Source organism: Carassius carassius, chromosome 18, assembly GCF_963082965.1.
Source record: "Carassius carassius chromosome 18, fCarCar2.1, whole genome shotgun sequence".
In the NCBI taxonomy this organism is placed as follows: Eukaryota; Metazoa; Chordata; class Actinopteri; order Cypriniformes; family Cyprinidae; genus Carassius; species Carassius carassius.
Genome location: NC_081772.1, coordinates 16,254,832 through 16,277,202, shown reverse-complemented (window position 1 = coordinate 16,277,202; position 22,371 = coordinate 16,254,832). Strand labels below are relative to the sequence as shown.

General features: G+C 35.6%; 1 protein-coding gene across 2 annotated transcripts in view; it reads left to right on the top strand.

Moving 5' to 3' along the window:
- LOC132092546 (circadian locomoter output cycles protein kaput-like) overlaps window positions 1–22,371 on the top strand; it is a 56,618-nt gene that overhangs the window by 5,467 nt on the left and 28,780 nt on the right. The window contains exons 2-3 of one of the 2 annotated variants that reach the window (XM_059498828.1): window positions 7,229–7,327; window positions 7,635–7,725. The gene's annotated coding sequence lies outside the window, so the exon portion shown is untranslated. The remainder of the gene's footprint in view (window positions 1–7,228; window positions 7,328–7,634; window positions 7,726–22,371) is intronic. The other variant, XM_059498827.1, reaches the window with a different exon arrangement.

Genomic DNA, 22,371 nt, shown 5'->3' with positions numbered 1-22,371 from the left:
TTGTTTTAAACCTATATGACTTTCCTGCCTCTGTGAACATAAAAGATATTTTGTTTTTTGTATTGTATTGTTTTTTTAGAAGAAGAAATCAATGGTATGAAATAGGGCTGCACGATTAATCAAATGCGATTGTCATGCGCATGCGTTAGTAAAGGTGCTTTCAGATGGAGCAGCATTTAATAAACCGAGCCATAGTTCACTGACAAGTTACGCAAAAAAATTGCAAACAATATTATTGTGCAATTATGAAATCAAAGAAATCGTTCACAATAGTGAAAGCTGTTTGCCTAGCTTCTCAGTGAACTATGGCTCTATAAATGCTACTCTACCTGAAAGTATGTGAAAATACCACATTTAATAACATGTTTTTACCATTTTAATTAAAATTATAATAATAATATCTCATATAAACCATATATTGTCATAATCATTTGTTTATTCGTCACATTGAATCAATAAAAGCAGTTAAATCTTCTGTTTATCCAGCTACCGCTATAGGCATTTCCTGGGTTTCTTCTGCGAGGTGAATTTGGAGTTTCAACGCAAGAGCGCCCTCTGGTCTTCGGATGGAGATTTATTGCTGATCACAGAACTGTGCTTCACTAAAAGATACGCATGACAATCGCAGCTTCTGTCTAATCGTGATTTCGATTCCATTTCGATTTATCGTGCAGCTCTAGTATGAAAACGGTTTAGTTACCAGCCTCTTTCATTCTTCAACGTTGTTCCACAGTAGTAAGTCATAAAAATTTGGAACAGAGATTTTTTTTATTGATTAAGCTCTGCATAACTTAAAACATTTTGAAATTCTTACTTAGCCTAATCATTAGCTAAAATCCAACAAATAATACACATTTCTCCCGATCAGTTACAAAAACAGAGCTTGATTACAAGTAATTTACATAGAGCATACTGACAGTTTCTATAAGAAATGGACATGGAGATTATGGACACACACTAAGCTATATCTTGATTAATAGTGCATAACTGGGTAAGCCCTATGAATAAAAGTATGTATTATAGAAAAAAAAACTGTATAAACAGCACGTTCCATATTTAAGTATGACTGAAACGACATGATAGATGTTTTTGTTTTTTACCATTTGCACGCGAATCCCCATGTTTACAAACTTTCAAGACTTCAAAACATTCCAGTTTATAACTGACTAACCTCTAAAAACAAATTTATAGCTGTCTTTGTAAAGAAATATGTTGCTTTGGAGCCGCTGCTGTGATGCTGTACAAATGCTTCCAGTGTGAATACTCTGGCGCAGCTGCATTGACGCTGTAGTTACGCTCACGCTCCGCTCACGCACTGCTCGTGCTTGCAGTGTGAAAGCAGTGTGAAACCGGTGCCGCGTTAGGCTGATGATACGCAGGGCAACTTTTTGAGCAATTTTGCCGGGCAACTTTTTTTGAGCAATGTTGCTTGGGAACTTTCCCATTGAGAATGGGTAACAAATTTCTATATGGATACTTTAGACTGGTTGTGGGCCCTGGGTCTCACCTTGTTGCCCGTTGACAGCAGCATTGCCCAAAGTTGCCCCATGTATCATCAGCCTTAGGTGAGTTGCAGTTTTTGGTCTGCCAAATAAAATGGCCTTCCAAAGTTTGAGATGGTCTACTCTAGAATGAAAGAACTAGTAGACAAGCATTATGATCATTCAACATGCCTGTTTATGTGCATAAATGCAAAAAGGTTACTTATACTCAAACCTAATTAGTTATTAAATAGTTATTATAATTTGACCTAAATGAAGTAAGTTACAATGAGAGTACTTCTTGCGGAGTGGAAATTGTGATCAGGATTTTTTTTAAATGGATGTTTACTGTTACTTCTCATGAAGAAATTATTATCAAAGAAATGAGACATTAATATCTCATTATGTGGTCCTGTGCGCGATTCAGATCAAAGTCTTTGGTTACATTCAAAACAATCTCTTGGGTTAAGGTTTTGATTTTCTGAGAAAGTGTTTATAATACTGGGAAAAGTGTTACGGGTGATGAACTCTGTGGTTTGGGATGTGGAGGCTGGGCATAAAAGAAAGCATTGTAGTAGCAGAAGCAAACTACACATGGTGGTCTTGGCTGTGCACTTAAAGCGTTTTTCTGGTCAGTTTATCTTGCGGGCATGGTCATGGTTTCTGACTTCTAAGGAGCATATAATTTGATAAATGTTCACACATGAAGAATCTACAAACTGTTAGCTAATTACAAAAAAACATACAACATAATAATAGTGGTGAACACTCTTGGAATGTAGGTTGTGTTTATAATGAGTCGTCAATATTATGCAGCACAACTGTTTAAACATTGCTCTTTATAATAATAATAATAATAATAACAATCAGCATATTAGAATGATTTCTGAAGGATCATGTGACACTGAAGACTGGAATAATGATGCTGGAAATTCAGCTTTACATCACATGAACAAAAGACATTTAAAAAATGTTAATTAAAAAATAACAGTTTTATATTACTGTTTCCCTGTATTTTGCATATGGTATGCTGTCGTTTGATTTTTCTGGTCCAAACTTTAATCATACCTACTGTATAAGGTCCTAAAGTATAAACTTCTGGCCACCCAGCAATTCTCAAAGAGCACAACAACAGATCTTGATTAGCCTACCTTGATTTGCAAAGATAACGTATTGTACTTGAAAGGCACTACTGAATACGTAGCTGCGGACACAATGCCTTTCTGACCTTGTTGGCTCTGTACAGTGTCAGACTTTTGATTAAAGTGTGTTCATGGAGCTATTCACATCTGGACAGCACTGTAATCGGTAAAAAAAATAATAATTAAACAATATAAAATCAGTATAGGATATGTAGCAAAAAAGTCATTTACAATAAGATTTGATTCATTTAAGTTAATGCATTAGACATCGTAAATGAATGATGCACAATTTATCTTATTGCATTTTTAAAATCTGTCAATATTGTCTGATATGATCATATGTTATGATATGATAATTGCTGTTTGTTGGTTATAATAATCCTATACAGTTTGAAAGATAAAAATTTATCAAATAATAATCAAGATTACAAATGTTCAAAGCCACAATTAATCATTCAAAGTCCACTTATGTTATTCTGTTTGCTTAAGATGTGTTTTTCCCTTTCTACAGGTTGTCTTAAGAGTTTTCCACTTTTAATTTTAGTTTTAGTATAACATTATAATAGCATGCATATTTTTTCTTTTGTTTTATTTAAAGAAGAAACAAATCCGATGAAAAATCCCAAAAAACTATTTTTGACATTTGAGTCTTAATACTAGAAAAGCAATAAGTTTTTCAGTGTTTTCAGAGTTTTCAGCTTGTTTATCTTTGTATAAATCATCATTTATTGTAAATTGTGAATCGCAATTACAATTTAAGGGTAATAATCGACCATTATGACTTTTGTTATAATTGTGCAGCCCTACAGTAAATTAATAAATGCTCATAGTATTGTTCAATATTATTTCATAATACTTGCATAACTAATGTTAACAAATTCAAAATAATGTGATTTTGCCGAAATGTCTGAAACCGATGAAGACCTTTTAAATTAAGCCATGTGGTCATTCTTACTTCCTTAATTTGTGTAAATGACCTTAGTTATGGACGTACCAAGAGCTGGAAGCTGACAAGTGCAATGTCTCACCACTTCCTGTTTGGTCTTGGCTGTTGACTGGGTCAACCAATAGCAATAATAACATTAGATATTATACGTTTTTTTTCTCTCTTTTCTGCCTTTATCTTCATTAAGTATTTAGTCCCCCCCCCATTAAACTTACCATTGAGCTTTTTTCTATTTGAGCTTTCAGTTTATTTATAGACACATTCGTTTGCGTACTTTGGCCATTTGTTAACCTTGTTAATTGTGTTGTATATTTGCACAGTTTTAAAGTGCCCCTATTATCCCATTTCAAATATTGCCTTTCATGCAGTGTGAGTTCCAACATTCACTGTATGCACTAAAATCAGTCAAACAGACTGGGCCATCTGACCAATCAGAGCAGGGTAGGGTTTCTTTAGAGAGACTGAATCTTAGAACTGCTTCGAATTAATTGTTTGAGAATTGCTGGAAAATTAGGTGATATTAAATGCATATTTTTTGAAAATGAAAGCATTTTTTTGAACTTGCATGCATGTAAACCTATTGTATGAGACTCCATAATAGGGGCACTTTAAACCCGAATGCTTATTAGGCCATTAGCTGATAGTTCTCTATTGTTTGCTTTCCATTTGAGAATAATTTTGGTTCAAGAGGCCATCCGAGCTGTTGTTCTCTTGCATGCCGCCATTTATAAGACTCTCTGAGATGGTCTTTCCTGCTTGCCAAATGACATTCGGTTCTGCCCACATAGATACCAAGGCCTCTAATGAAAATTAACTTTCCCATTTAGAGACCTTCAAGCATCTTGTGTCCATATCCACTCCGCAAATGTCAGTCAGTCAGAGAGCGATGGGAATGATAGTTTCCATTCAGCTTTTGTGTTTGATTAGTTCGATTGCTAATTGTTCAGAAAACTAACATTTTATTGGGTGGTGAAGGAGTTTTCCACAGTCATCCTACATTTTCTCCTTGCTCTTCAAGGGATGAAACTGAAGCTGATATCAGTTTGGTTTGACAGTCTCAGAGGGACCCTATGGCCTGATGCTTGGTGCCAACCTTGTGTCCAGAGGGATATGTGACTATTGTGGGAGTGTGGGTTGGAGTGATGAGTCCTTTTGGATGACCAGAGCTCTCAACATCCACCCACTCCACCCAAACCCGCATGCATGCATGACTCCATCTGCTCACTGTACACTCTCGCGCCCTGCGTTTCACATTGTACTCCACTTCAGAGAACTGTGTGTGTAAGATCAAAAGCATTGTTAACTGGTCAAGCCAGTTATGTTTTAAAGTCGTGATGTAATGGAAGTAGCGACTGATTCTTTCTTCAATATTGTTGCATACATACAAGAGAAATGGATTTTTGAAAAGAAAAAAAAGGTTAGACAGGATCTTGGTTCGGTCCATCGGTTGTTGATTCGACGATTCAACTTTTTGCAAGAAAAGACTTCATGTGAATGATTGTGATCTGTAATTTTCACCAGCAGATTGAATAAATAAAAATAAATCATAAATAGGCAAATAAAAATAAATCATGAAAAGATGAATCGTTCACTGTAAGAAAAAAGATAAATAGGGTAAATTTCCATTTCAGTGTGATTTTAATGGTGAGGTGTGTAATATCTGTGCCAGTGGTAGCAAATGGAACTGCAGTTTGTGCAAGTGGCATAACAAATTGGTTCAACCAGTGGTATTGGGGCGGGGATATTTATTTGATTTGATTAGCCAGTGGGAGTGTATGAAACTTCATTGTTTTGATTTATTTTCTGTTTGTTGCCACTTTGGTGCAGATGGTAACCAGTTAAAAAAACAACAACATTGTAAAAGCTTTACAACGGTGTTTACAATGATTTCTTCCTTGCCAATTGTTAGTTCCGGGGTAAATTTGATTTACCGTCATGTGGACTCAATAAAGCAGTTTTATCTTTGTCATTCTAAATTTGATGCATGATCGCTCTTTTGGTTCCATATATACAGTAAGTAGTTGTTTTAATTATCAGATGCTTGGTTTGCTGGATGTAAACCAGTTGGCAAGGATCTATCACCTATAAAGTCAAAACACTTGTAAAATATAGATAGCATATCGCAGAAGTATACTAGTCATGTGTTTTCATCAGGTTGGGTCATTGGTGGTTTGCCAGCAAGGGTTTAATCTTTTACAGTTTGCCATTTGAGGACACATCAATAATTTAACATTTAGCTTATGTTATTATACATATTAATGCCATGAATTTTTTAAGTGAAGATGAATCGTAAGCGTTAACAGATTCACTTCACTGTTGATGTGAATCATTCTTGCTGTGTGAGTGTAAACAGGACTGAAACCACCTGAGACCAAGAGCAGTGTTGTTAGCCAAGTCTTTAATGTAAAGACAACCTGATATTTTTAGATTTTTGGTTGTCAAGTTTATTTTTATGCCACTTTTGTGGTTTAAACTTTAATAATTTTTATTTTGCAACAATCATAATATAAATTATAGTAATTGTGATTTATTATTATTATTATTATTATTATTATTTTATAGTCATATATAAATAATCACTGTTTTAGTCAAATTGTAGAGCCCTAAAAACTGATTGTGCCAACCTGGTAAGTTTGCAGGTTTTTCCTTACTCCTGGAAGTTGTGTAAGTCAGGCAATCATTCGAGCTGGCCATGTCAACTGTATTTGCCTTAGCAACCATTGCTAATTAACAGTTTTTCCTAAACTGTTGAGATGCCTCTATACACTAACCAAAAACCTCTACCTAAGACAAGCCTATTTTTCTTAATTATTTTAAATGGTAAACCATTATAGGTCACCCCTGAATTCAAAAAGGCAGGCTGTATTTTGCCCAGCCAGTTTGCTGATATATATTTAGTCACCAGACAGCTTAATCCAGTGCCACTAACAGTACTAGAATTGCTGTGCTATGTCCCACTAGACTTGTGGTGACAGTGGAGACCGGGTGGAGGTCCATTTATTCTCATCTTTTGTCTTGATTCAAATCGATTTTGATGTAGTATTTGGATAAAACCTGAAAAATGAATAAATGTTCTAGGGATTGAACCGGCTCCTTCGGTATTGACAGCCAGTTGTCATCCTGTGATATTTAGGTCTAAGATTTCCCTTTTGGGTTGGACTCGATTTATGATTCGAGGTGAAATGAAAACAGCAAGATGTTTAAATGGAGGGACAGTATTTTATCTCACTGCAGCAGAAGCCCAATGATTTGGGTTTGTGTGTGTGTGTATGTGTGAAGACCCAGATGTTTTAGTTGTGATTTCACCTCTAATCAGAACCTCTGGGATGAGCAGAAAAGCGAGCGGGTGGACGCAGAACATTTCTTATAACATGAGACAAGTTCTGTACACACACACACAGCACACGCACATATAAACCATGACCTGGATTGTTGACACATTTCAGTGCAGAATAATATTCAGCAGACTGTGATAAGACGCATTTAAAATATTGTTAAAGCTAACTTGAATAATCACCCAAATCCTCACAGAGAGCCTGCTGTCTTTTAGGGTTATATGCGTTCAAATAGTTTTGTTTGTTCTTAATGACATTGTCATTTATTTTTAATTGTCAGAAAGTGAAGTGAGAATGCGTTAACATTTATTTTTGCCTTTGCAGGGTTTCCATCACCATTGGGTTTGAGTTTTTTTGTTTGGAAGTAAAGCGCTCAATGACAGTCCACAGAAGCCCTTCTGCAACCGTCCCAACCTAAAGAAGGTAAGATGGTGAAAAAATGGTGAAAAGTTTTTTTTTTTTTTTTTTTTTTGTGACGGTCCCTAGAATGAACACAATTCAAGGACATTATTGTGGCAGGTAAAGGAGTTAAATAAACATTGAATAGAATGATAATAGTTGTTTTGGCCATTGCATCACATCCATGGCATGTTAAAAGTAATTCACATGTCCTGTGCGAATGGCTCCATGGTCATTTTGTGTCACCTTTATCTTGTAATTATAATATGATGGCCTGTGTGCTTATGACAATGTTGTGATTTTCTTGTTGACTGCATCCAATCTTGCTGAGGTCTGAGTCACTTAATAGCTTAATAACCTGCAAGCCCCGGAGATGAAACCACAAATGGCTGAACTGGAGAGAGATGAAACAACGTTGATTTGTGAGGAGGATGTATTTACTTGGTTTTATATATATATATGAATGTATGTATGTATGTACTGTATGTATGTATGTATACACCATTTGCTTTTCAAAGAGAATGGCAACCACAGTCTGTAACTAAAGTGAAGAGCCATAGAGATCTTTAGGGAATATATAGATATATATTTGTTCACTTTTTTCTATCATAGAGACAGTAGACAGAGGGATTGTAACTAGTGCATGACAATCCAAAATAAAACTAGTCTTCTGCAGCTCTGCGTCTGCAGCTCATTGCAGTGAAATGAATTAAATACAATTAAATGCTTAATATTTTTGTGGAAACCATAATAATTTTTTTTTTTCAGGATTCTTTGATGAATAGAAAGTTCAAGAAGAGTCCAATAGAAATCTTTTGTAACATTAGTTAAGTATTGATTTTATAAATTGCATTTGATTGCACACAGTTAAATTAAAAGTGCAAAATGCAAAGCAAAAAAATAAAAAATAAACAAATTGCAGTAATTTTAATGAGCTAAATTAAACAAGCAGCAAAAATGCTCTTAGAGCTCTCCAAAAAATCCCTGTAACTTTTACATTAAAACTTCATGAAAGAACCAAAATCTTTGTGGTTAGTGTGCTTAATTAATCTTTAAGGAAACTGTATAAAGGCCATTTACATTCCAGTGCTGCTGTAGTAGGACTGCTTTCTCATTGTTATTCAGATTTTGCACAGCTGGTTTGTGTAGACTGTTTTTTTTCTCAGCCCTGCAGTGTAATTTGCATGAAGATACAATGCTTGCATTTGTAAGTGATGTGTGTAGCACTAAGCACTGCTTCTGTATTTTCATATGGCTGGATGTGGCTGCAGGCTACATGGCTGATTGGGGATTCAGAAGTGAGGAAAAACTTCCCTGGAGATCCCACATACACACACTCCCCCGACTCGCTGTTTCCAGTGATCTCAGTGTCTAGGCTTCAAACCACCTCACGTCACACTCATCTCTTTGTTGTTCTCTCGTTAGGAGGAAAAGAGGTGATTGTGTACTAAGGAAAAGCGAGGAATTGGAGAGGCCGAATGACTCGGCAGAAATCTCCCGCCCTCCATAAAAATGCAGTTTTTCAATGCAAAAAATTTCAATTTTTAAGACCCGCAAAACTGTTTTTTTTTTCTCCAAGTATGGCATGGCTTTGCTGATGACAGGCCTTCATGTCAGCTGTTATTCTGTATGCTAATTTTATTTTCTGGCCACTAAAGACTTGCAGGATATTTACACATCATGTAAGTGTAGCCCAGGTATATAATGTGTTAACGTTTCTCCAAACGGTTCTGATGACTGTCGGGGGAAAAATGTTGGTTATCAGACTTGTTTTTTGGTAGGTTTAGATTTGGCAAATATTTCTAAACATTTGGTAATAAGTGAATAAATAAATATATAAATTAAAAATTAAATGAAAAAAAAAAGAAAAGATTTCAGCGAATAAAAATAAAACAAAAAAATACAACCATATACAGTAATAAGAGCTGAGTTCTTATTTATTTCAAATTCAGAAACACATTCTGTTTAAACAGCCCCTAAATGTGCATGTCTTCAGGAAATATGTTATGTCATTGACGCTTTCCAACTGCTAAATTATGATTAATTGTGTGTTAATATAACACTGTCTGGTAAATGGTTGATTTTGTACCATTTAATGTTTTCTATGTATTTTGTAATTAGTCTGCAAAATAATTTATCCACTGCAGTCTTCTTTTGCTATTTATTTTATATTATATATAAACAAGTCTACTTTTAAATGTAATTTTCCTCATGGAAGGGTTGAAGGTTGTGACAGTTAACAATTAATGCCCAAATACAGAAAATCCTATGATTTGACATTTCAGGCGATTCAATTACGTTTGCTCACTTTTATGTCTTCAAATTGTAGTTCTACTGGTTGTTTTTAATTATTTGTTTACTACAGGTTTTAAGGAAGCTAATTTTATATTTATAGATAAATGAGTAATCATGGCGTGTGTGTAACAGATCATAACAGTCACTGTGGTGCTTGTTGTGTGCTTAAATGCTTGGGTTGACAATTTGGGTTAGTAGTTGATTTGTGTAGCATTTATAATTTTGCTTGATCTTAATGAGTTAAATAAGTTATTAATGAATGATTAGTGGATTATTCAGCTCCTCCATGGCGCCTATTATTTATGTATTCAAATGAATGTGCAGATGTGTCCGTGTTCTGAGTCATGCAGGCGTAACAGGTGAGTAAGGGAGAGAAATAGGATGTTTGTCTGTGTTTGAAATGTGGACACAATTAGCCACCTTTAGACTGGGAGAGGCTCACGTGAGCTCAGCTATAACAATATATCAGCAAACCGGTTCACACGTGAGGCCTGCAAACGCATTCACACTATGTCTAATGCACATACCAGTGTTCATTTATGAACAATTAAAGTATTTATTCATAGTTTTATTATGTTCCTAGTTTTTTTAGTAATTTACTTTTTTTATTCAGATGGATTTATTTGTACAAATGTGTAGGACTTTTTTCTGTTAGTTGTCAAAGCGACAATTATTATTTTCAGGTTTTTAAGTTTTTATATATAAATAAAAAACAAATATTTATTTTATTTCCTCTTTATTTCAATTACCAAAGCCTCATATTTCTGCTTTTAAATCCTCCAAAAATTGGCCCCATTCACTTCCATGATAGGTACCTCACAATAAAATTATATATATATATATATAATTTTTTTTTTTTTTTTTTTTGAAAATGAGGGAGGAATCAATATTAATATTGGTGATAATCAGCATTTTTGAACAACTGCTGCTGATTGAGCTTAATTTGCAGAACCTAGAATATTCCTTTACCCTTTTTTATATAATAATATATAAGAAGTTGACCTCCCTAAAAAATTTATACATTGACTCTGTGGCAATATCAAAACATTACAATTTATTTTGAGCATCCCAACCTGCTGGATGCTACATTTCTCAACCAATGGCATGACGATCTCTTTGACCGACCAATGGGAGGAGTGCTTGGGAAACCTGTTTTCAGTTCTGTTTTGGAGACATTAGCTTTCCATAGTATGCCAGTCCATATGATCATAGACGGGAATCAATGTATCACCTGCATAAACCAATCCAGATCTTCTCTGTAAGTTCAAGCATATCTGCTTTAATGAGCAGTTTTGACATCTTTATAAGCCACTTTATTTTGGCTCTAATCTTCGTTCCATTCTTCCGTGCTCTCTGCTTCCCTCTGGCTGGGATCACGGCTGGGCACTTGGCCACTCAGTGCCAGCAGTTGGCTCCTCGCCGTTTCTCTGAAAGACCAGAACAACGGCAACAGCAAATCCACTGTGGGGTCCCCTGCCAGCTGCGTTGTGAGGCCCTGCCAGTGGAAAGCAGTATTGCTCAGACTTTTTCCTGTCTGCAGACTGCTGGACATTCATGCTAACAAAGGGCGCTTTTGTGAGATGCATGCAGCACACAGGCTTGAAAATGACTGCAAGCCCATAGAAAGTACTCTAACCCTGGGAAGTCAGGGTGTGGTGACACAAAGTGTCCTGGAAGTAACAAAAATGACCTTTACTTGGTGATTATCATGTGCAGGACAGATAATTGACACAGAGATTAGGGATGGCCACAAATACTTGGAAATAACTGAAATACCGGATTGTGAAAAACAATTGCGTGACTTTTTTAAGCTTGAAAAAGTCCAGCAACTATTTATTTTATTTTATTTTATTCTCAGGCTATTAATAGTGCATCCAGAATGCGCCTTCATCATCATCAGTCAGCCATGAAAAAATTTCTTATTCAGAATTTGCTAGTAAATTTCACAAAAATATCACAAAGAAACAGCAGGTAACCCATTGAAGTAAACATGAAATTTCCAAGTAGTCAGAATTACCTGACACAGTTTAATGTGTGTTTCTCATGTTATTAAAGAGTATTTATCAAACATTCGATCCTTTAAAGTTTTCTTACGAAACACATCTGTAATAATGCCCTCACTACTTCTGTCTTCTGGGTTTTGTCTCTCTTAACCTGTCACTGAAGTGTATTGAGTAAAACGATTTACCTTTCATAGTTTTGTTAATATTTCACACAACATTGGTCTAATCTGACTAATTTTGACAAATTAACTTTTCAGCCAATATAAAAAAAACAAATGCTAAAAATCTAATATAAAAAAATACAAATAACCACCAATAAGCCAATAGTAATTTTCATGTTATTTTCATGCTGTGGCCAATAAATGACTATTAAAATTTCTTTGCTAGTAGACAAGTTTACAAAAGTAAAAACTGAGTAAGTCATTTTAAATTCTACTAGTAAATTTAGGCTAGACAGCTTTATAATATACAGCAGAAAAATGGGTATTAATTTTTTTTATATTTGCTCAATTTTATTAAGGGTTTTTAGGGGTTGAACATATCGTAGTTAATCCATGATCCATATGGACCAGGCCCCAGGGTTCAGCATGCATTTAATTTGTGGATTAATTGCAAAATTGAACCATAAGTGAAAGTTTATCATTTGTACTTGTTTACACACTCAAGTAATTTTAAACAATTCCAGCACAAGAACAGGCAAAGGAGAACCTGATTCAGTACTCGCACACAATGGAGAGGCATGTTTCAGACAGCGCACAAACACTGAACTGAATATCAAAGAAGTACTTGGCTTTAATGGAAAGCAATGTTAACAATGAAATATAGTTTTTTTTTGCTGATCTAAAAAAAAATCTCAAAAACTGTAATATGACCAGAACTGTGAGTTTTTTGATCCGCTGAACTACTAACGTTTGTGAAGATGAACGTAAGACAGCATATAATATACACTCACTGGCAACTTTATTAGGTACACCTTGCTAGTACCGGGTTGGACCCCCTTTTGCCTTCAGAACTAACTTAAGTATTCATGGCATAGATTCAACAAAGTATTGGAAACATTCCTCAGAGATTATGGTCCATATTGACATGATAGCTTCATGCAAGTTGCTGCAGATTTGTCGGCTGCACATCAATGATGTGAATCTTCCGTTCCACCACATCCCAAAGCCGCTCTATTGGATTGAGATCTGGTGACTGTGGAGGCCATTTGAGTAAAGTGAACTCATTGTCATGTTCAAGAAACCAGTCTGGGATGATTTGAGCTTTGTGACATGGTGCATTATACTGCTGGAAGTAGCCATCAGAAGATGGGTACACTGTAGTCATAAAAGGATAGATGCGGTCAGCAGCAATACTCCGGTACGCTGTGGAGTATAAACAATGCTCAATTGGTACTCAATCGGTTTGAACTTGAGCAAGTTGTCTTCATCACATCTAGATGCCTAAATGCATTGAGTTGCTGCTATGTGATTGGCTGATTAGCAATTTGTGTTACCAAGCAATTGAACAGGTGACCTAAAAAAGTGGTCGATGAGTGTATATAGCAATATATACTTATATATTTAATTTTCCATCTATACAATACGCAGTGTGTTTAGTTTGAGTTTGTTTTTCTGGACTCATTTAGAACAGACTTTTTGGATCACAACCCACCAATTTTTTTCACAACCAAACAAACCAAAGTTTTAGCGGTTTCTGGGTATGACAGTGCATTGTTTTATGCTTAAATGTTGGCACGGTTTATATTAACACCTCTCCGCTGTGTTTGGATATTAGAGAACTCATTAGATAGAGGTGTTTGTTTACTGCTTGCATCTACTTAACCATCTCATCGCTTCAATGTCACCATGACATTTGTCTGTGTGTGTTTATTGCTGTTGGAGGATAAGTAAGTATGATTTCCCTCCAGTAAATGTGTGTTAGTATGTTTCTTCTTAAACTGTCTGTGTCAGCTCTCTTTTATCTCTTCTAGTAGTGTTTCAGTCGTCAGTGTGTGTGAATGATGAGCATATTTTGCTGTTTTGATTTGGATTGTAGAGTATGTGCATGTTTTTTCGCTAAAATTGGTCTATGTTTGTGCTGGTCCTCGTGTCCCTTTGTGTGCATCAAAGCCTTGGCTGGTTTTAAATGTCGACTGTGGTTGCTTATGGACTGATCGTCATGGTAACAGTGTTGCAGTCATCCCTGCTTTCCCCTGTGAGAGCATTTGACACAGACGGCAATCCCAGCCTGTCTCTGAAGTGCCACTTTTGCTCTGTCACTATCATCATCATTTCAGCAGCCACACGCATCAACATGATTGTGAAAACTCTCTGTATGATAACTGTCGGTTTAATGTAAGTCTAAGCTATAGACTACTTTTCATACAGGTCAGAATCTTTAGACACCTCATGATTGAATTTGATTTTGGTTCTTAATTCGATTCCAAGACTCTTCAAGATGCATTCAATTATGTTTGATCTGATAAGAATAAGGCTAGGTATAATAAGCCAGTATAGAGACATCTGTCATATTTTGTTCTCATAATGTTGAGGCGTTGCATCATTCATCATCTTTCAGCCTTTTTAACTGTTGAACCTATCTAAAGGCTTCAGCGTATGTTTGTTTGCACTGTGAGCACACCTTTTTTTTTTTGGTAGATGTGTTGTGGCAGATATGCTCTCCATTCCCTTTTTATAATTTATTTTTTTTCCTGTGTACACTTTATGTATGTGTGTATATATATTATACACGGTACAGACCAAAAGTTTGGACACACCTTCTCATTCAAAGAGTTTTCTTTATTTTCATGACTATGAAAATTGTAGAGTCACACTGAAGGCATCAAGGGCTATTTGACCAAGAAGGAGAGTGATGGGGTGCTGCGCCAGATGACCTGGCCTCCACAGTCACCGGACCTGAACCCAATCGAGATGGTTTAGGGGTGAGCTGGACCGCAGACAGAAGGCAAAAGGGCCAACAAGTGCTAAGCATCTCTCGGGGAACTCCTTCAAGACTGTTGGAAGACCATTTCAGGTGACTACCTCTTGAAGCTCATCAAGAGAATGCCAAGAGTGTGCAAAGCAGTAATCAAAGCAAAAGGTGGCTACTTTGATGAACCTAGAATATGACATATTTTCAGTTGTTTCACACTTTTTTGTATATAATACCATATACAATTCCACATGTGTTAATTCATAGTTTTGATGCCTTCAGTGTGAATCTACAATTTTCATAGTCATGAAAATAAAGAAAACTCTTTGAATGAAAAGGTGTGTCCAAACTTTTGGTCTGTACTCTGTGTGTGTGTATATAGAGTATGGATTGTATATATATATATATATATATATATATATATATATATATATATATATATATGCTTAATATACATATTCACTATTAACTAAGATTTTTCCCCTTAATAAACTCCTGATTACTACTAATTGATGGTAAGTGAGGTAGTTGTAGCAATTATGTCTAGGTATTGGGTAGGGTTAGGGGATCTAGATTAGAATATTGTTATACAGATTAAGGTATTAATATGCGCATTATAAGTACTAAGAAACCACCAATATACTAGTAATATGCATGCTAATAAGCAACAATTTAATAGTGAGTTGTGCTCCAATAATTGAAATTTTTGGCAACATTTTTTGAAGTAAATTTATATTTGTAATATATAATATAAGTAGTATTAATACAGCTGCATCACATTTTGACTTTCTCAAACAATTGTAGTTCACATCACAAATATGTATAATTGTAGTTATTGTCCTTTCTGTTATTGAAGACTGTGGTAAATAAAAATAATTAAAGACATTACAAAAATCAACTTCTTTTTTCATTTCTTTTCGAATGTAAATTTTTCCCAGTTTTGGGTTCAGTGTGTTTTGTGTGAGTTAAGATATATTAAACTGTTTATGGCCTGAGAAAAGTGCTTTCCCACTTAAATGCCTTCTATTTCAGCTCATGTCCAGAGGTGTGACATATGACTAGGGTTTGCACCAAGTGAGTAATCCCTTGCATTTCCAGACTTAGAAGGGAGTGAAGTCATTTGTGGATTAGGAGAATTATGGTTTACATACAGCACTGTGTTGACAATTTAACCCATGTTATCTATAAGGTAATTATACCTAAAGATAACATGCAAATCTGCCGATAGAAAAAAGTAATTACTTGTTTACAGGGAAAGCAGAGTTGATGTGAGAAGAGCACGGTTATAAATGGAAACCCAAGCATGGCATCACTGTGCTGCATATTTGGCCATAAGGGATTCCTCATCATTTTCAGTGCACATTAATCATTTTTTCAAGCTGCTGACGTATTTTTGTGAGGATAAGTATATATTTATCCAATATATACGTGTCAGCTGGATGTGTTGTATTTTTGAGATTCATTTATTTACCGTAAGTTAAGCAAATACTGAAGAATCTCTCTTTTGAAGAGCATTTACAGATGATTGTGTCGATTGCTGATTGAGGAATGGAGAAAATGCTGAGAGGGAAAATATGAGAGGGAGACTCTGCAGTGGTGAAATTCAGCACATCTATTTTTAACGCGCTTGGTGCGAGTGGTTGCTATGGCATTGCCGATGGGCACCGTTGTCATGCTGGCGTCTCCGTGCGTGCAGAGCTCCACCGGAGATCCATGCTGGAGTGACTCACATCCTCAGAGCTTTACTGACCTACATCTGAGAAAACACACGTGTGCACACAGAGCCTGTAGAAACTCGATCTGAGGGAGAGAAGGGAAAAAAAGAGAGTGAGAACGTGTAGGCACCTTGCATGAATTTATTAAAAATGGAAATCAGACTCTGTGGTGGAAAAACTTGAATGTGAATCGGAAGAGAACAGCAAAAACCATGTTTGGTTAACCATGAGACTGTAAGGATACAGCGAGTGATGCGGGTGGGAGACTTAACTTTGTGTTGCATTGAGGCATTTTTCAAAGAGTTTATAGAAAAACAATTTGACTGATTAGGAATCACTCAATTAAAAATGTTTTACAAACCTGTATGACTGTATTTCTTCCGTGAAAAAAGACTGATACTGTCTTCTAATACACGTTGCAATACATGTCATTGTGCATCACATTTGCATTGTTTTTATGCATTTGGAATACTTTTTTTTTTTTTCGTCAGTGTATTCAGAATCATGCGACATCTCTTGAGCTTTATCATTCACTTGAGTTATTTTCTCTTTTTTTTCCCAGTGCCATTTGCATTGTTGGTCTTTTGTGCATTAATGATCAAAATATGTATAAAAGTTTTAAGTGAGCTTGAAGGATTTATACTCGTCAATCTACGAGGGTCGTTGACTCGAGTCTTTTCAGTGACACTCTTAAACCGGAAGTGCTTGGTTGGAACACTCTTTTAGGAGACTGTACATTTTATCAGTTCATGCATTCATGAACAGAACTCTCAATCTTGACATTGGCAGCACAATGCTTTGAGCTACAGGAATTTAAAGTGTAAAAGTATTTTTCATTAAAAAGTAAAAGATTGTACAAGTTTACAAATTTTTATATATATTTTTACAAGTTTAAATTAAATTATTACAAAATAATTGTTTTCATTTATTTTTTTATTTTTAAATATTTATATTTTATTAACAACATATTACTGTGATTATATATGTGTGTGTAGAAATACAGTATAATTATTTCAGCACAACCCTACATTTTTACAGTACATTAAAAATGACTGGTGAACATGGAATGGAATATGAGCAGCTTGGACGTGTATAAATATCTCCTTTTGTGTTTTACACAAGAAACAAAGCTAACAGGTTTGGAACGACACAATAGGTCCCCTTGAGAGTCAAAAAGGCAGATGACAGTGCAGTGGAATCCTAATATGCTTTTTCACAGTTGTATATCGTCCATCTGTGACTGTTTTTTGTACTAATACAATTCAAGATATGGGCAACTGTGAAAATATTCTAGAAACAGGCCATGCTATTGCGTGCCGAGCACCTAAGGGTAGTTGTGGGTGTGTGTGAGAAAGAAACCTAATTTGTTTGAGTGTGGTGAGAGAGCGGAGGAAGAATTTGTTTGTTTGTCATGTGCTTGTTATCTGTTTTTAACGTGGTGCTTTAGGCAGATCTGTTTTGGCTGAAAAGTTAAGTGTCACTCTCTGCAAGAGAAGTTTTAAAGATTTGGTTTTGTTAGCTTGTTTCCTTCTGCTGTTTCTCATGTTTTCCTTCCCTTCTTGGTCTTGTTCTCTTTCACACAAAATCTGTCTTTATCATGTTTGTGGTTGGGTAGTTGAGAGTTTGTAGACTCTGTGTTTGATTGGCTGAAAACCCCTTTTATTTCTTCCTCGGCGTGTTATTGGCTGCCATTTAGTTTGTGGTGAGCTGTTCCTGATTTGCTGAAAGTGAGCGTGTGGTGGCTCAGCCCGCCGCGTGATTGGCTGCAGCTGCGGCTGCCTGTTGAGCTGTGATTAAGTTGCAGTGGAAGAGAGAACGAGTGAGCGAGAGAAGCAAAAGTAGGTCACTGGGTCAGCATGTCAGTGAAGCATGTACTGACACCACAGTTACAAAACCATTGCTCAGCCTACTGTTAATGCCACAACCACTCTACAGGAAATGCTGGGGACTGTCTTACTTCCTCTTTCTTTTACTCTTTTGCTTTTATGTCTCATTTTATTCTTTTTCACCACCCTCCCCCTCAATTTTTTTCCCTCCCTTCTATGCCTTCTTATCCTTTTTTTTCCTCTGTCGAACCCTTCTTCAAGGCTTTTCATGCCTTGCTTTTTTGTCAAATCTTTTGCAAAATTGACTCCATGTCTCAGTGAACTGAAAATATTTGACTCTGTCCTCCTTTTCCACTCCTCTGTCACCTCTCTCTCTACACATATGCCCTTCTCCCCCACCTTCTATTTCAATCTCTTTTTATGTTTCCTCCTAATTCCGAGAATTCCTTGGGATTCCTGGTGTTGTATTTAGAAATGTGTTGAGGATTACTTATGGCACTGTGTCAGAGGATTCCTCTTCTCTACAGTTCCTTGTAGTGAAGCAGTTCTTTGTCCTTGTAGATCTGACACTCCAGTAACATTTGTGACTCATATCTGGAAAGCATCTAAAAGCCAGAAAATATTCAGTGCACAACATCAAGAACATCAAAAGGAATTTCAGTGAAATCTGACAGGATTTTTTTTGTCCCTTGTCAAGTAATCCTATTTTGAGTATTCCTGCCAGAAATTGTAACCCTAAGTGATCCCATTGAAATACAAAATGATAATTAATGACTTAAATTGCCACAGGATCCTATTTATTCTTCGAGTCCAGGATATTGTGTAATCTTTGTAGAGTACAAACCACTTATATTATTTGGGAATTGTGTCTCACCCCAGGACAGTTGAAAGAAAAATCCTGACATATTTCCTTTAAATTCCTTTTGTTATTCTACAAGGATAATTTACTGTATTGCTGCTCATAATACTCTAATAATAATATTTTGGAGTATGTGCTAGAAAATTAGATTTTTGTTTTAATCCTTTAACAGAATTCCCATTTAGATCCTTTTGTGTTTATTCAAAGTTTATAAAAAAATACAGTATTATTATTGTTTTAACTGGGTGTGTGTGTTTATTTTTTAATTCCTATCTTATTGTTTATTGTGTGATTTTATCAGACTTGTATTGTATTGGAATTTTGTTTTGTTTTTGGACAGTCAAAGGAAATTGCAGGAGGAGCCGTAGGTGTTTTAAAATCCTGACGGATTTCCTTTAAATTCCTTTTGATGTTTTACAGGGGTGTTTTTAATGTTTTTGCAATGCATAGCAGTCCCGCATGTGCTACAGATATCTAGATTTATTTAGAGTTTTGTTTGTGTAAACTATGATACATTTTTATTTATTTTTTTAGGTTTCTTTAATTAATAGAAAGTTAAAGCAGAATTAATTAGAAATATTTTGTAACATTAGAAATGTTTTCTGCTGTCACTTTTGATCAATTTAATTGATTAAAAAACATTTTACTGACCCCAGACTTTTGAATGGTAGTGTGGTAGTGTATATTTATTACGTTTTACGTATATTTATTACAACAGAGCCATAGATCACTGACAAGCTAGGCAATATCACGTTCATTATCGCAGATGAATCGCCTTCGATAATGAACGTGATATTGCGTAGCTTACCGGCTTTACTGACGAAATGCGCATGACAATCAAATGCTATATATCGCCCATCCCTAATTGACACTCCCAGAATTCCCTGTACGACACTTAATATTTAGTTTTTTCATTGAAATAACTGTTTCTTCTTAGTTTTTTCTGATCATTTGTGTACATTAGGGTTTTATCTTACATCTAAGGTTGTTAAATGACTGTTTATTGTATTATTTCACTATTATGTGTTACAGTGATGGTGTTTGAGTGAATGACACTGTGCACCTTTGAGATATGTGTATGTATATGTATATATATATATATTTTTAACGGTGAAGTTCTGGCAACCACAGCTGCCGGTGTTTTAATGTCGGCGATTTTTTAGTTTTATTTCACTTCATTTACCCTCTCTTAATTTAAGATTCTGTTCATTTATTGTGTCTGGTCTTGGTGCTTGTTTGTGGCTGTTTGTGATGGCATTCTCTTTCTTTGTCCTCAGTGTTGCAGAAGTGACTGAGTTGAGTTGAGTCTGAGCTGTGTCGGTGTGTTGTATATTTCCTATGTGTGTGTTGTCTGGGTTAGTAGTCACATGTAGTGATCAGTAAGGGTACTGTACATAGCTGGTGTGCAGCATGGCGTGACCGGAGGTCCAGACATGTGACAAGACACTCATGGTAAAATTAAGAATGTGAAAACTAGATTTCCTTCATTACCATCCTTAGCACAGTTTTCATCTGGTCTTCACACCTCGACTTTACATTAGTTGAAATACCAATATTTGAACTTTAAATACCAATATTTCATAAAATTTTTGCATATTTGTATCTTGTATTTTGAAAATAATGTGTGTTAAGTTACATAAAAAATGTTTTAGATACATATTTAAAACATATTTAACTGAGATTTCATGTGAAACCAAATCTGCATGTTCCCACAATGCATCAAAAAGGTATCATGGGAAGCAATTGCCACAATATAAAATTGTTTAAAACAAATAATGTGGCTGTATTCTGAATATCGATTTAGTTTAACGTCCATTTTATTAAGTGTGTTTTAAAAAAAAGATGTATTTTTTCTATTTTAAGAAAAAGGTGAAATTGCAGTCAAAATAAGATTCAAAATCAAAATGTTTGTAAAGGGATAGTACCCTGATTTCCATTTTTTTCCCCATACTATGGCAGTCAATGTGGACAAGAAACTGCATTCTAGAAACTGCAAACTGTAAAACACATTCTTCAGAATGTTTCATTTAACGTTCAACAGAAGAACAAAGCTCAAGCAGGTTTAGAACAACTTGAGGGTCAGTAAATGATGGCAGACTTTTCATTTTTGTCAACTGTCCCTTTAAGCTTCAATTGTACTGAAATTAGCATATTAATCATTCATGTGTGGATGTCATATGAGAATGAACCTGTACCAGAACTTTTGCTCAAATCATGTGTTAGCCTAATGCTAGAAGCTAGCATGACCTATCAGCTAATCTCCTTGCTGTTATCATTTCTTATTTTTATAGACCATTGAAATGCCCATGAAGTACAGGCTTGTAAACAAAAACGACCAACTGTTTCTGGCAGGATGACAAAGACCTTAATGTGTTCTACCATTAGGCTGTATTTTATGAGTGCTAATGAGTGCAGGTGGTTTGTGAATGACTGAAGGCTTTTCTCTGAAGTATGCAAAAAAAAAAAAAGATTGATGGGAGTTTTATCAGTGTCATGTGGTGGGAGTTTTAGAGGTGCTTTCACACTAAAGAAGACCCACTGTCTGTTTGACATCAGATTTTGGGTTGTGTTGTGTGTAGGGGTGTAACGGTACGCAAAAATCACGATTCGGTACGTACCTCGGTTTTAAAGTCACGGTTCGGTTCATTTTCGGTACAGTAAGGGAAAGAAATGCAAACATTAAACTGCAGGTTGTTTATGACTATAAACTTTTTTAACAATTTGTTTACACTTTTTTTTTAAAATACTTTTTTAATAAAATATATATAAAATAAAAAAAGAATAAGAAATAAAATACTGCTGCAAAGTACTTCACTAAATAAAATACTCTGTCTCAAACCAATATCATATAATAAAATATAATGAAAAATATAAATAAATAACTATGATTACAGTGCAGCATTACCAATCCCAGCTTCTAGGCCTGCTCATATTTAAAAAAAAATATATAACTTTTCCAAAGTGTAAAGTGCAGCATCAACAGTTTCAGTTTTTAGACCTGCTCAGATTTTGTTATTGCGTTGGACCGATCAGAATTAAGAGCAAAGGTCTGTTTAAATTCCGACGGGAGCTGCGTTTGAATTACAATCTTTTTTTTCCTAGTTGTAGTGATGTTCACACTCGCGTGATGCCTTTTGAAAAGCTTAGGCCGGTGACACACTGGCAAATTGCACCTGTCAAACATAGTTTATTTTGCCGTCAATACTGTTGACGGTGTCCTTTATCAGTAGGCTTTATATTTATGCTCAACATGAAGTATAGATATTGTTGTCGTGAAGACAAGATCCTGGTCTGTCGGCGCCCTCCCTCTATGTCACCTACAAAAGGAGCAGCATGCCAGCACCGCGTCAGGCACGATTCTGGTGTGTAAAGACACAGAAAACGCGAAGCAGCCGTCACGCAACTGACACGCAGCAGAAACGCCATGCTCACGCCAAGCAGCCAGTGTGTCACCGGC